This window comes from Jaculus jaculus, chromosome 2, assembly GCF_020740685.1.
Source record: "Jaculus jaculus isolate mJacJac1 chromosome 2, mJacJac1.mat.Y.cur, whole genome shotgun sequence".
Taxonomy (NCBI): Eukaryota; Metazoa; Chordata; class Mammalia; order Rodentia; family Dipodidae; genus Jaculus; species Jaculus jaculus.
Window position 1 is genome coordinate 212,193,518 of NC_059103.1, and position 14,099 is coordinate 212,207,616.

Genomic DNA, 14,099 nt, shown 5'->3' on the forward strand with positions numbered 1-14,099 from the left:
AGGATCACTCCACTCTGTTTCTTTTGGACCAGGGTTATGTCTGTCTTATTCTCTTCTTTGCTCACAATTTTTAGAAAAATGAGATTCATGTAATAAATATTTAAGGACCATGTGAACAGAAGTGGAATGTTTGAGACTGTGATCTTTTGCTTGGGGAAGCTATCCAGGAGGACAAAACACATCAAGGATAATTCTCATGTTCTTGGCTCAGCTATAACTATAATTTCAGTATCATTAATTTTAATATGCAAAATAAGAAAAATAACATATATTGGGTAGAATAGCAGCTGCTTTCTCATTGCTAGGACAAAACACCACACCAGAAACAGTGTATAGGAAGGAAAGGGTTTATTTTGGCTTATGGTTTTTAGGGGAAGTCTCACTATGGTGGAGAAAAACTAAGGATATACAGCTGACCATCATATCTCCACAGCAGCTGGGAGGAAGCAGAGAGTGAGCTCTCTGTGGCATGTGAGGCTGAGCTACAACACAACTCCTCCAGCTCTGCTTCCCAAAGACTCTGCCAACTGGGGATTAAGTATGAAGTTTCATCACAATCACATGAAGCTATGGGGACAATGAGTTTAGCTTTTGTGATATTTTATGCAGGACATATCCATGGAATCCTTTTCATAGGCAGTGGTCCATGTGCCTAAGAAGTTTAGGTTAGACATATTCCTGAGCGTTATCTGTGTCCATGTTATAGGTATAACAATGATGGTGGATGAGACAACACAGAGAAGGAGAGAGTTACAAGGGAAATGGGCTAAGCACTGGAGAATTAATCATTCATGCAATCAGCAGAGGAAGACAGCTTCTTGAAGGAAGCCAAGAAAATGTAGCAAAGAGGTAAAAGAATAGAAAAAATGATAGTAAACAGCAACTAAGTCTGAAATGTTCCTGCAGAGATTTTTTTTTTTTCAAAACCACTGCAATCCTCCTACCTGTGCTTCCCTAGTGCTGGGATTTAAGGCATGCATTATCACACCCAGAAAGAAGTTTTTTTCTCTAGAGAACCTATAGGAAGTTGAGACTAGCTTCCAAGTTCTCTCAGCACAGCATCAAAATCACTGCAATGCCCAAAGCTTTAAAAAGGCCCAGGGGCTGCAGAGATTGCCAAGTAGTTAAGACATTTTTCCTGCAGAGCTTAAGGACCTGAGTTTGATTTACCCAGTACCCATATAACACCAGTTGTACAAGGAGGCACATGCATCTGGAATTCATTTGCAGTGGCTAGAGACCATAGCATGCCCATTCTCTATCTGCCTCTCTTACTCTCTCTCTGTCTTTCTCAAATAAATATAAATAAATAAATATATATATATTTTAAAAAACCTTAGATTCTGGATTCATAACTTGAGGATCCCTAAATTTTGACCTCACACCTTTCCTTGAATAGCTCTAGTGAATTTAAGCTTACTCTCTTATGAGGCCAATCATTTGTGACCCATGATACTGTATAGATAGAAACTCAAGTGGAAGTGGACTCAACTTGTTTTAGTTTTTTAATTTAATTTTTTGGTTTTTCGAGGTAGGGTTTCACTCTAGCCCAGGCTGACCTGGAATTCACTATGGAGTCTCAGGGTGGCCTTGAACTCTTGGCAGCCCTCTTACCTCTGCCTCCTGAGTGCTGGGATTAAAGGCGTGCGCCACCATATCCACCACCACATCCGGCTTCTTGTTTAAGTTTTATTTAGACAGTATATATATATATATATATATATATATATATATATATATACACACATATATATGTGTGTGTGTGTGTGTGTGTGTGTATACACACATATATATGTGTATATATATGTATATATTATATATGTATTATATATGTATATATATTATATATTATATATGTATATATGTATATACGTAGATACATATATATACATACATATATATATGTGTATATATATATATATATATATATGTATATATATGAGTAATTTATTAAATGATGTCCCAACCAAGTAGAAGAAATACAGAGAATGCCGCCCACACCAAATTCAAAGCAAATGTTCCACCAGAGAAAACTTCCAAATGGCAGAATTTCAACTTAACAAAAGGCTGCAATCAGGCCATTAATAGTGGCTTAAACCTTCCCCTGGGGAACCAGAGAATGAAAAGGCATTCATAAAAAAGAGAGATGAGCAGCAGTGGGGACCAACTAAAGAGATAACTTACTAAATATAAGTAATGATGACTCTAAATAGGCTCCATTTCTGAATTCATTTTACCACCTGCCTTAAACAAAAACAATAAATAAATCAATCAATCCATAAAATAACAAATCTGGATAATTGGAACATAATCCAGACATATTTTAAGTTGGTAGCCACAATGACCTCACATATTCTCAAATGCATCTAACTGGAGATTCCTAGCCATGTGGCCAGGATAACCTAAGAAGTGCCAGAATGGACGCAGTTCCACACCCATCAAGTCAACCATTTCAGAAGTATTTACCGGCAAGTCTGTCCCAGTATCTAAAATGTTATTCATGTCAGACTGTGCTGTCAATTATGCTGACCTGAGCCACATGTGTCAGTTTAGATTTAAAACTGAAACAATTAACATTAAGACAAAAAATAGCTTAGTTTCTGTGGTGGTTTGATTCAGGGGTCCCCCATAAACTTAGATGTTCTGAATCCTAGGTTCCCAACTGATGGAGATTTGGGAATTAACACCTCCAGGAGGGAGTGTATTGTTGGGGGTAGGTTTCTGGGTGTTATAGGCAGTTACCCCATGCCAGCCTTTGGCATACCCTCCTGTTGTCCACCTTATGTGGGCCAGGGGGTGATGTCCACCCTCTGCTTATGCCATCATTTCTCCTTGCCATCATGGAGCTTCCCCCTTGAGCCCATAAGCCAAAATAAACCTTACTCCTACAAGGTCTCTTGGTTGGGTGTTTCTACCAGCAATGCAAACATGACTGCAACAGTTTCTTAGTTGCACTAGCCACATTTCAAGGGCTTGATAGCTGCAGGTATCCAGGGGTAAACAGAGAACATTTCCATCTATGTAGAAAGATCACTGGAAAGCTGCTATTAAAGTAAATTCCCTTATGCTGGACCCTCCCAGAGACCCCCAGCTAGATTTAAACAGGGCTGACCCATGAGACTATATTAACACCTTGGAGAGCTCAGCATAGAGATCATTCAGGGCTGGTAGCAAAAGGTAGTGAGGAAAGTGCATTTACTATGTGACTAACATACATGGGCTTGGGTTTACTTCTCAAAATCAAATGGTATTTCAGCTGAAAATCAAACCCTGGGCTTCCTGATTGCAAATATGTATTCAAAACAGATGCCTTCCCATACAGATGTGGTAAAGCCTTTCGTGGGGAGGTTAGGGTGCTCAGCATGGGGTACAATTTAAGAAAAACATGAGAGATAATATTGAGCAAATAGCAGGAAGCACCAGGTCCAGAGTTAGGAGGAAGATCATAAAATGTGTAAGCAGATGATGAAAGAGACAGCCCCAACAACCCCCAAGTCACATTGATTCATCTCACAGCTTGATTTTGTTGAAAGCTCATGAGATACCTTTTCACTTATGCTGGCAAATTATAAATCTGAGCTTTCCATACTACATACAGCAGTCCCTTCTTGATCATTTATTTGGAGCATTCTTGATGAGCTGATATTACTAACCCAAGAGCAACCAAGAAAAAAAAAAAAGAGAAAGAGAGAGAGACTCTGCTTAGGAAGAGTAAAGATTGCTGAGCAATAACAAGGAAACAAAGCCTGGGTCTTAAGGAAGCTCAAGGTCAAAAGACAGTAGGAGGGGCTGGAAGGATGGATTAGTGGTTAAGGCATTTGCCTGCAAAGCCAAGGACCCAGGTTTGATTCCCCAGGACCCACGTTAGCCAGATGCACAATGGGGCACACACATCTAGAGTTCATTTGCAGTGGCTGGAGGCCCTGGCACACCCACTGTCTCTTTCTCTCTCTTTATTTCTTTCTCTCTCTCTCTCTCCCCCCTCTTTCTCTGTCAAATAAATAAATAAAATATTTTTTAAAAAGAAAGTAGGAGGGTGCTGTGGCTCAGCAGCTAAAGGCAGTTGCTTGCCCAGATTTGATGCCTTAGAACCCATATAAAACTAGATGCAAAAAGTAGCTCATGCATCTGGAGTTTGTTTGCAGAGGCTAGAAACTCTGGTGTATACACACACACACACACACACACACACACACACACACACACAGAGAGAGAGAGAGAGAGAGAGAGAGAGAGAGAGAGAGAGAGAAAAGCAAATACATGAATGTAGGAGAAAAAAATAAGTTGAGTCAAAGTAATTCTTTTTTCTACTCTGGTGCAAGCAAATATCAAAATTAGCATTAAAGCAAATAGGTGGCTGGACAGATAGCTTAATGGTTAAGGCACTTGTCTGCAAAGCCAAAGGATCCAGGTTCAATTCCCCAGGATCCATGTAAAGCCAGATGCACAAGGTGGCGAATGCATCTGGAGTTCCTTTGCAGTGGCTAGAAGCCCTGGTGTATTTCTCTCTCTCTCTCTCTCTCTCTCTCTCTCTCTCTCTCTCTCTCTCTCTTTCTCTCTCAGCCTATTTTCTTTCTCTCTCCCTATATCTCAAATAAATAGATAAACAAATATGTTTTAAAGGTGGGCATGGTGATACACTCCTTTAATTCCAGCAGCCAAGAGGTAGGGGTGGGTGGATCACAGTGAGTTCGAGGCCACCCTGAGACTACATAGAGAATTCCAGGTCAGCCTGGACTGGAGAGTGACACTCTACCTCAAAAACTAATAAAATAAAGGAAAAGGAAAGAACAGTATCATATTTACACACCTTTTCTAAGAAAAAGTTTCTTCCACTATGTACTACAGAGAGGACTATCATTGGCATTTACTTAGCATTTACAAATAAAATATTCACATTTATAAGCATCAAAATCCAAGAATAATGAGACAAAATTGATTGTGAGAAAGTGCCTCTTTACCCTCTCTGCTTGCTAAAGGGGAATTCTGGGTAAGCTGATAAAATGTCTCTCCTGTTTTGAAAATGACCAAGTACTTGACAGCCTTATATTCTGAGCTTTGAGAGCAGAACCAAGGCAAAATGGAAAGAACAGGGGCCATGTCCTAGATGGCTGGCCTCGGTAGATGTGCAGGCAGGACAAATGGTTGAAGTATAGATATTTGCAGTGGCTGGAGGTCCTGGTGCGTCTGTTTCTCTCTATCCCTGTCTCTCTCTCCAAATATGTATGTATGTGTGTGTGTGTGTGTGTGTGTGTGTAATTTGGTGAAAGAACAGAGAACGTAAGGCATTTTCAGAGACTAGGAAAATAGCTCAGCCTGCTTAGTGCTTGCCTTGCAAACCCGAGGACCCACACTCGACCCACAGAACCCACATAAAATGCTAACTGTGGGGCACATCTTGCTATCGAAGGCCTGGGGAGGCAGAGACAGAAGGATCCCTGAGGCTCACTGTCTAATTGGCAAGTTCCGTGCCAATGAGAGATTATATCTCTAGAAAAAAGTGGATGACATTCCTAAAGAATGACTCCTGAGACTGTCCTAGGGCCTCCAAGTACACTTGCACGCCTGTGTATGTGTCTGTGCCCACGTGTCCCAGCACACACACAAACGTACACAACATTTATAAAAGGAGCTTTCAGAGGCTTCTACATCTTATTCACAAAATTAAGATACAATATTAATTTTGATCTTTTCTACCTCACTTTGTCTTTATGACGTATGTTTCATTGTGAGAGGATGAAAAGATAAGCAAAGCAGCTTTTTCAATACGATATTAGGCAATATCACTGTAATCTGTCATTTCCCCCTTGCCAAAGGCCATTAGTTTCCTTCACTTATGAGCATTTTGCTTAAATTTCCCTATTTTGAAGAAAAACAAGTATTCATGATATAATTTGTGTGGTAAATGATTAATCAAAGCCACTGATTAAATAATTTAAACATGTCTCAAGATCTTATCTGACGAAACTTTTCAATGACAAACTTTTATGTTGAGACGTCAATGTATTGACAAAATACAAAACAAACCAGTGAGTAAGGGATATGTTATATCAGTAATGACATCATAGGGGTCTATAATGATTTCACTGAGCCAGGGTAAGTAAATGTACAAGTGATAAATTGCCTATAAGTGCTGGGTTTGTGCCTAACCAGTACATAATTTCAATTTTACCTTAATGAGAAAATCTTCAAGTATGTTGAGTATCTGAATTTGTATATCTGTCACCACAATAAATAATGCAGTCACTGTTAACTCTCGCATAGTTCTATGGCTGGTGAGCAAATCTTCTCTTTGGCTCAGTTTTCCCTATTCATCATAAACATGCATAAATTACTTGTCTCGTGTGAACAGTGGGTATTTTAGAAGAAGTAATGCGGGTGTGAGTGCCAGACATCGAATCCCCGGTATTTCCATGCGTTTAGGAGACATTTAAGGTTCCAGAACAATTTCATTGGGAAAAAAAAGTTTTGAGATTTCAAGGAATTAGGAAGGGTTAACATGAGGGAATGAAATATAAAAAATTAGGAAAAAATAGGGGAACGGAGGATTTTTTTCTATGTATAAGATGATGGCTTTATAACAAGACTGAGAATGAGAACTCCAATGTGACTGTTGTCCAGAGGAAAGATCGTGCCAGAGGAATAGACAAACCCATCCATTTACTAGTATCCTACAACATCATAACTGAGGACTCCTTGAGCTGTGCGCTCAGCTTGGCTGGCATGAATAGAGGACAGTCACCCAGTTAAATGGCTCACTAGGTCGTGCACAAGAGAAGAGTGTAGCTAGGTGGAGGAGGGCCTGGGAAGAGTGGTGTAGAGTACTCCTGGACTCCAGTCCTGTCAATTATTCAGTGGGACAGCACTTGCCTATCATGCATGAAGCCATAGGTACTTCAAATAAATATCAATAGTAAATAAAAAAAATGGCATAATGTTAATTTAATAATTTGGGTGAATTTTGAGTGAATATATATAAAAATATACTTTCAATTTCAAAGCAACATGTATTTTCAGTCATCTAGCCCTGGTTATCTTAGTGTGACATTTATGGCACAGTCTGCAAAGAGCGTACAGACAGAATGTATCTCACTATGAGAAACGCCACTCCAAATTGAAGCTAATCACTAAGATGGTCCCTAAAGAATCTGGTTTCCTTTGCATGCCTACAGTGGTTTGAATGAAATGCCTCCCAGAGGCCCACGTGTTCTGAATTCTTGGTCCCCAGCTGGTTGTGATTTGGGGAAGTTGTGGGGGCTTTGAAAGGTGGAGCCTTGCTGGGGGTGTGTCACTGGAGGCTGGCTTTGGGGTAATATGCCCCAGCTCAGAGCCCAGCACCTACACTACTCCTTTCCTGCCACTGTGGAGCTGTGATGCCTGGCTGGCTGCTGCTGACATGGTTTCTCTGCTATGATGAAAAGACCCACTTCCTTCCACAAGCTGCTTCTGATGTGTTTTTTCTTAGCAGTGGGAAGGTGACTGCTATGATGCTTTTCCTCCTTCCCTTTGTGTCTGCTTCTAGTACCTTCCAGCTACCCTGGATGCCTTGAATGCATCTGGAATTTCGCAGTACATTCTTTTCTATGTCTCGTGCAAAGTGCTTCTCAGAACCAGAAATTCCTTCACACATAGCTTTACATCATCTTATGTTTGTGTCTGTCTCTCCGTATCAGAATACAAGCTCTGATGAAGGGAGACTTGAATATTTTGTCCATTGATATATACCAGAGTTGAACCCCTGATAAGCATGTGATAAATGTTTATTGAATTGAAGGGCTGTGATTGAGGTGGACACCGAATGCTATCCACTGCAGCCTATAAATAGCGATCTTCAAGATCATGCTTCTGCCCATCAACTCAATAACAGCAATCACCATGAGATGGCACTGAGGGAGGTAGGATAGCTACACATTTTTAAAAACATGTCTATGGGAAAAAAAATAACCTGAAAGTTAACATCAACCAAATATCATTTTTTATATTATTGAAAAACCGAATAAATATTGAATGTGAGTGACTAATGAAATTATTAGTAATGGATGAGAAACCATGAAGTAAACATTATGTTTCATGCATCTGAACTTGCTTCAAGGGACATGTTTAATGAATTTCTGAGCAGGTTCAATAGCTCATAGAAAAAGCCTTGGACTAGCCCAGTGCACTTTGATCAGGTGTCTTCATCCCTTACATGACAAGCCTCTCAATGTAGGGAGCATGTGCCCAGATGTCCATCATTAGAAGAATGGATAACAAAGATGTGGTATATCTACACAATGGAATTCTATACAGCAGTAAGAAAAAATGACACAAAGAAATTTGAGAAAAAAACTGGTTGAACCTGCAACAGATCATTCTCAGTGAACTTACCCAATCACAGAAAGAAAATTGCCACATAGTCTCACTCATCTACAGCACCTAACCTGAATCTACCCAAGATGCCTTACATACCCAGCAAGCATCCCAAGGACTAGACAACAGGATGGGTGAGGACAGAGGGGAGGACAAGGGAGGGGGTGGGAAATACAAATATAGATCCAAATGACAATGATACCATAAAATTCTACATCCTAAAAGGCAGACCAAATGGCTGAACCTTCACCAAGCCCTAGAAGGAACATCTGAGCCACACAACACTGAAGAGGGTATGGTGAAGACTGACCTTAATCTTCTACAGCTTCTCTCTCTTCTCTCTCTCTCTCTCTCTCTCTCTCTCTCTCTCTCTCTCTCTCCTCTCTTCTCTCTTCTCTCTAACTCTTTTATATGAGTTATCTTTTTCTTTCTTTTCTTAGTGGGCACCGACCTGTAACTCCCAGTACCAGCATGTGGCTATCGTCCACAATGAGCTTTTGATCAGAGAGACCTACAGGGTTTTCTAAAAGAAAGACATATTTCTGTCAGACTACTTGATGACCCACCAAAGGTTAGTGGTAAGACCCTACTGCTGGACACACCTTATGTGGTCGACACATAAAATGGAATGGCATGGCTGGAAGCTGGAAGAGAGTCAGTCCCCAGATAGTCAGTGCATCTAGTGCCAGAAAGTGCTACATGGGCGACTGTAGGAAAATGACCAATATCTGTCCAAGAAACTCATGGTCTAACCTATGTAGCAGCAAATAACCTGCCATGATGCTCACACAAGTGCAATAGTGGCACACAGCCATGGTGGGGAACCAACTGCTCTTGATTTGGCTAACTGATCCCCTCAGTAGTATGGGACCCACAGCTGGAGCTGGGAAACAAGTCAGAATCATATGCAAACATAAGCCTGCTCTCCATTATCAAGCTACCACCAATCATGGCCTACAAGAGGGCCCACACCTATTAAATTCTCTATAAAAAAACTAAGGGTTATCTAATTTGTCCTGGTGCTAACTTACTCTCTGTTTTAGAATCTTCTTCTCTTTTTCAGAAGGATGTAGATCCTAAGGAGAGAGCCACCTCATCATACCTCAAAAGGGCCCTGGCTGAAACTAAGGACAATTGGCGAAACAAGCAAGGGTGCTGTTTTTTTGGTGAACTGGGTACCAGCACAAGGGTGAAGGAGATCAACACAGAGAAAAATCAACTCCTACTTAATCAGGTATCCAGAGCCTTAGAGGCCCCCAACACCTCATCACAAAAGCAGACCAAAAATGAACCCAACATGGCTCAGGGAAATTTTGTGGAAGAAGGGGCAGGAAGGATGTCAGAGCCACACACTTGGTCATGATATGCAGAGACATTTCTCCTACCCATAACTGTAAGCTAACGCCAGAATGCCTGACCCATATACATCAACAAGGAGGGGCCAAGGGAGGGGTAGGACATGGATGAGCCTAACAATGGTACCAAATTGACCGTATTCGCTAAGTACAAAACTAATCAATAAAAAAAAAATCAGTAGTCAAAAAGAGAGAGAGAGATAGTAAAGTACTCTGGGTATGGAGAAGTAGGAGTGATTTATTTCCAAGGAAGACAGGATATATGTGGGCCTGAGGTCTGAAAGATGGATTGTGTTTTACCTGGCCAAGAAGACAGGTTGTCACAGGGATCAAGGTACTGAACACTATATTAAAATATGCACAGAACAGCGGAAGTCATTCAGGGATGCTGATCTGTGGTTTGTGAAGTGCCAGGAGATTGGATTCAGGGTCTATTTTGGAATTTAGGAAAACCTTTGAATATTTGTTAAGGAGTTTAAAATTTGTTCTAGAGGTGTGTGGGAGGTATGCCTATGGGAGGGAAGTGAAAAATCAATTCTGACGTTGGAGAATAACTCTATAGGAGAAAAGTGGGGTAGGGAGAGATTAGAAGCACATTGATCACCCCAGGGATGAGAACTTTTACAACATTTTTAAATGATTGTCCAAGATGTTCTGATATAGAAGCCAAAAAGCTATTTTAGGGAGTGGAATTTTGGAAGATTGTAAACTTTAGGATAGGTTCCTTAATCTCTTTTAAGACCAGAATTATTTTACTTTTGCAATCATTTTGAACGATTAAAAAAAACATTTTGTTAAATTATTTCCATTTATGTCCAGCATTGACTCTCACGCTTTCTGGGTTATAAATTTCTGGAATTATTATAGTAATAAGGCTTAAATTGTATAAAAGAAAGAAGAAAAGAACATAACAGTATATGAAAGTGTCCCATGTACCAGGTGTTTAAAAACACTTTTCTTTTTTACGAAGGCCCTAAAAAGAAGGCAGTATTCTTCCAATGTTATACTTATGGAACTTGGGACAAACTCTTAGAAAACTGCCAATAGCTCAAAACTATAAAGGGTCAGAGATCAGTGCTGGCCAATGTTTAGCTGCTCTCTCAAGTCTCTTTTATTTTCCTCATTCCATTGTCCCTTGGGCAAAAATGTATTGTGAGCCTATTATTTGTCCTTCATGCATGGAAGATTTTGAGGAGATGCCATAAGTACGATAATTATTTGTTTGTCTGTCCTTTCTGTTCCAACTTCCCCCATTTTCCAGCTCTCTCAGCCATATTTTAGAATCATGAGGCCTAACTTCCTGGACTGTCTAACCCAGGGCCCTCTCTCATTCTGAAGGCTGAGAGTTTACCATGTGGTTCAGGGAAAGAGCAAAGCAAGATAGTTCACTTCCTATTCTTGGTTCCCTCCACTTGTGATGGCTTTCCAAATGGTGACTGTGACCTTTACAATTATAACCTGTTTGGCAGCCTTCTTCCAAGCTACTCAAACTCTTCCCTATCTAGTCCCCAAGGTGGTGGCATTCCCAATATTGCCACTATGCTTTCATTTCTCCTGGCTTCCTTAGTCTTGTCCATAACTCAGCATGTTTTGACTTTACTCTCCAAGTTAAACTTTTTGAGTATGCTATTGAATTTTGCTCAGTCTCTAGTTCAATAACTTTCCATTAGGTTGTAAGCTATATGAAAACTAGCACTATGATTATCTTATTTATAAATTCCAAACTAGTTTTTGAAAGGTCTGTGGTTCCACAGAATTTGACTTACTGATAAAAATGAGTTTGATTATCCAAGTTTAGAGAAAAATGATCTATCTACCTTTACAATAATCTATAGTGTTTGTCAAAGATGTTTTGGGTTGATAGTGTTTGCACCAATATTTAATGTTGTAATATCTTTTTGCACATCACTTAATATCCTAATGTAGAGTATAACTGAATCTTCTCACAGTAATTGCAAAATAGGACAGTCTGGCTGAGTAAATGTGAATCCAAAGAGTTCTGTTGTAATTGGAGACTTCCTTACTAGTTCAAATTCTGCCACTTGATTCTATAATCCATTGGAGTATATCTTGCAAACTTTATGAAACTCAATCCTTGCGTTAATATATTTTGAATTATACCATACTAACATATATCATTAATATATATTGATGCAAGGATTGAATTATATAATTCAATATATTATAATATATATAATAAGTTACATAAATAAATTATGACAACAGAGGTGCTCATCTCCTTGTACTTCAGGGAATCGTCTCATGAGACTCTGGTCTCCACGTAGAGCAAGATTCTTGGGGCCAACTTGCTGCTGGTACCAAAGGTGGGTCCTAAACTGTTTCTCAGTAGCAATTTTCCAAGAAACGAAGTTCCAGACGTATGTGTGAGCCTCGGTGCCTTGAGTGAGTGGTGCAAGCAGAGGGGCCCTGGGAAAGATCTGGAGACACTGGCAGACCTGCCGCTGGCGCCAGGCGCTCTCTGAGAAGTGGGGGCTTCAGAGTGATAGTAGCAAGGTGGCAGCAAGGGTTGCATTAAGAAGAGCCAGTTTGTAAGCTGGGCTCTCGCCATGTGGAAGCTGTGCAAAAGTCTGTGTCTTTCAAAACAGTCTACAACCCACGTTCCATGAAAAGGAGTGGCGAACATTCGAGAGACTATAAAGTCTATGACAGAAGGGAGTTTTGCAAAACTTACTCCAGTGGTGTAGCTCGCTCTCGCTCTCTGTCTCTCTCTCTCTCTTTCTCTCTCTCTCGTGTGTGTGTGTGTTTAGCAGGGCTTTTTTTTTTTTTTCCTAAAAATAAATGCTGTTGTGGGCAATTCCAATATGATGCCAATATGATGTAACATTTTTACTAATACCTTGACTTTAGTAGAGTAAGAGAGGCATTAATGTGTAAATTTTACTCTGATAATTATCAAACAAAAACAATCTGGACGAATGTGATAATCAGTTGTTAATCGTAATTGTAGTAGTAAGCATAAATATAATAACAGCTAAACAGAAGTGGTAATGTTCACTAGTAATTGCAGCACTGAGGAGGTTGAAACAGGAAGAACACAAGTTCCCAGGCTTGTCTGAATATGCAGCAAGATCCTGTCTCAAAAATTTGAAATATGAGCTGGAGAAATGGCTTAAAGGCCCTGCTTGCATAACCTGACACCCTGGATTCAATTCCCCAATATCCATGTAAAGCCAGATGCACAAAGTGGCACATGTATGTGGAGTCCGTTTGCAGTGGCAGGAGGCCCTGGCATCCCCAGATTCACTCTCTTTCTGTCTGACTCTTGCCCTCTGTTTCTCTTTCTCAAATAAGTAAATAAATTAAAAATTAAAATAATAATTATAAACAAATTAATTAAATAAACAGTAGTAACAGCTAATATATATGAATCACTCAATGTAATGCTCTAATACATAGATCCCCCCCCCCCCACCAAACTAGAGCTAAAGGCTAAATTTGAACCATAGCTTGTTTAAAAAAAAGTTACACTGGAGTATAGCCACAGCCACAAGCTCATGTGTTATCTAAGGCTGATTTCCTTGCAACCAGAATTGAGTGATTCAAGACAAAGACCATGTGAGCTACAAAACTGACACTGCTTATTGTTTATGTAACCATTCCTAGAAAGTTTGCTCACACATCTATATGCCCACAGGTTTTCTCCTATTTACTCCTGCCATCAACCTATGAAGTAAGAAATATTCTTACCACTGTCCTGTAGATGGTAAAGCTGAGAAGAGTTCGTGTTGTAGTCAGTTTCACATTGCTGGGTTGAACCTCCAGTCCAGACACAGTTTATGGGAGGAAGGGAGTTATTTTAGGCTTACAGACTCATGGGAAGTTTCGTGATTGTGCAGGAAGCTGGCCACCCTTGCAGATACATGAGGAGAGGACGAAGCTGCCAGCAGCCCCACTAAAGGAAGCATACTCGGGGACGGCCAGGCAGAGCTCAAGCGCTCTGCCTTCCTTTAGGCTGGAAATCAGGTCCACCCGAGGGACACCATAGTGCTGGACCCCAGGATCCATGCACAGTGACACCTCTTTCAGCCACATGGCTGAAATGCTACTTACAGCTTTAATACAACATGTGAGGGATGGAGAGATGGTTAAGGTGCTTGTCTGCAAAGCCTAAGGACCCATATTTGATATCTCTCCAAGTCCCACATAAGCCAGACACACAAATGTGAGGCAAGCGCAAGGTCACACATGACTACTAGGTGGTACAAGCATCTGGAGTTTGATTTCAGTAGCTGAGGCCCTGATGTGCCAATTCTCTCTAAAAAAAAAAAAAGAGTATATTGGGGGACGTAAATTCAAACTATTGCAATTACATAATGTGTCTCAAATCTCACAATTGGAAAGGATTCAGTCTCTGAGGGGTTCTCTTATCTCATG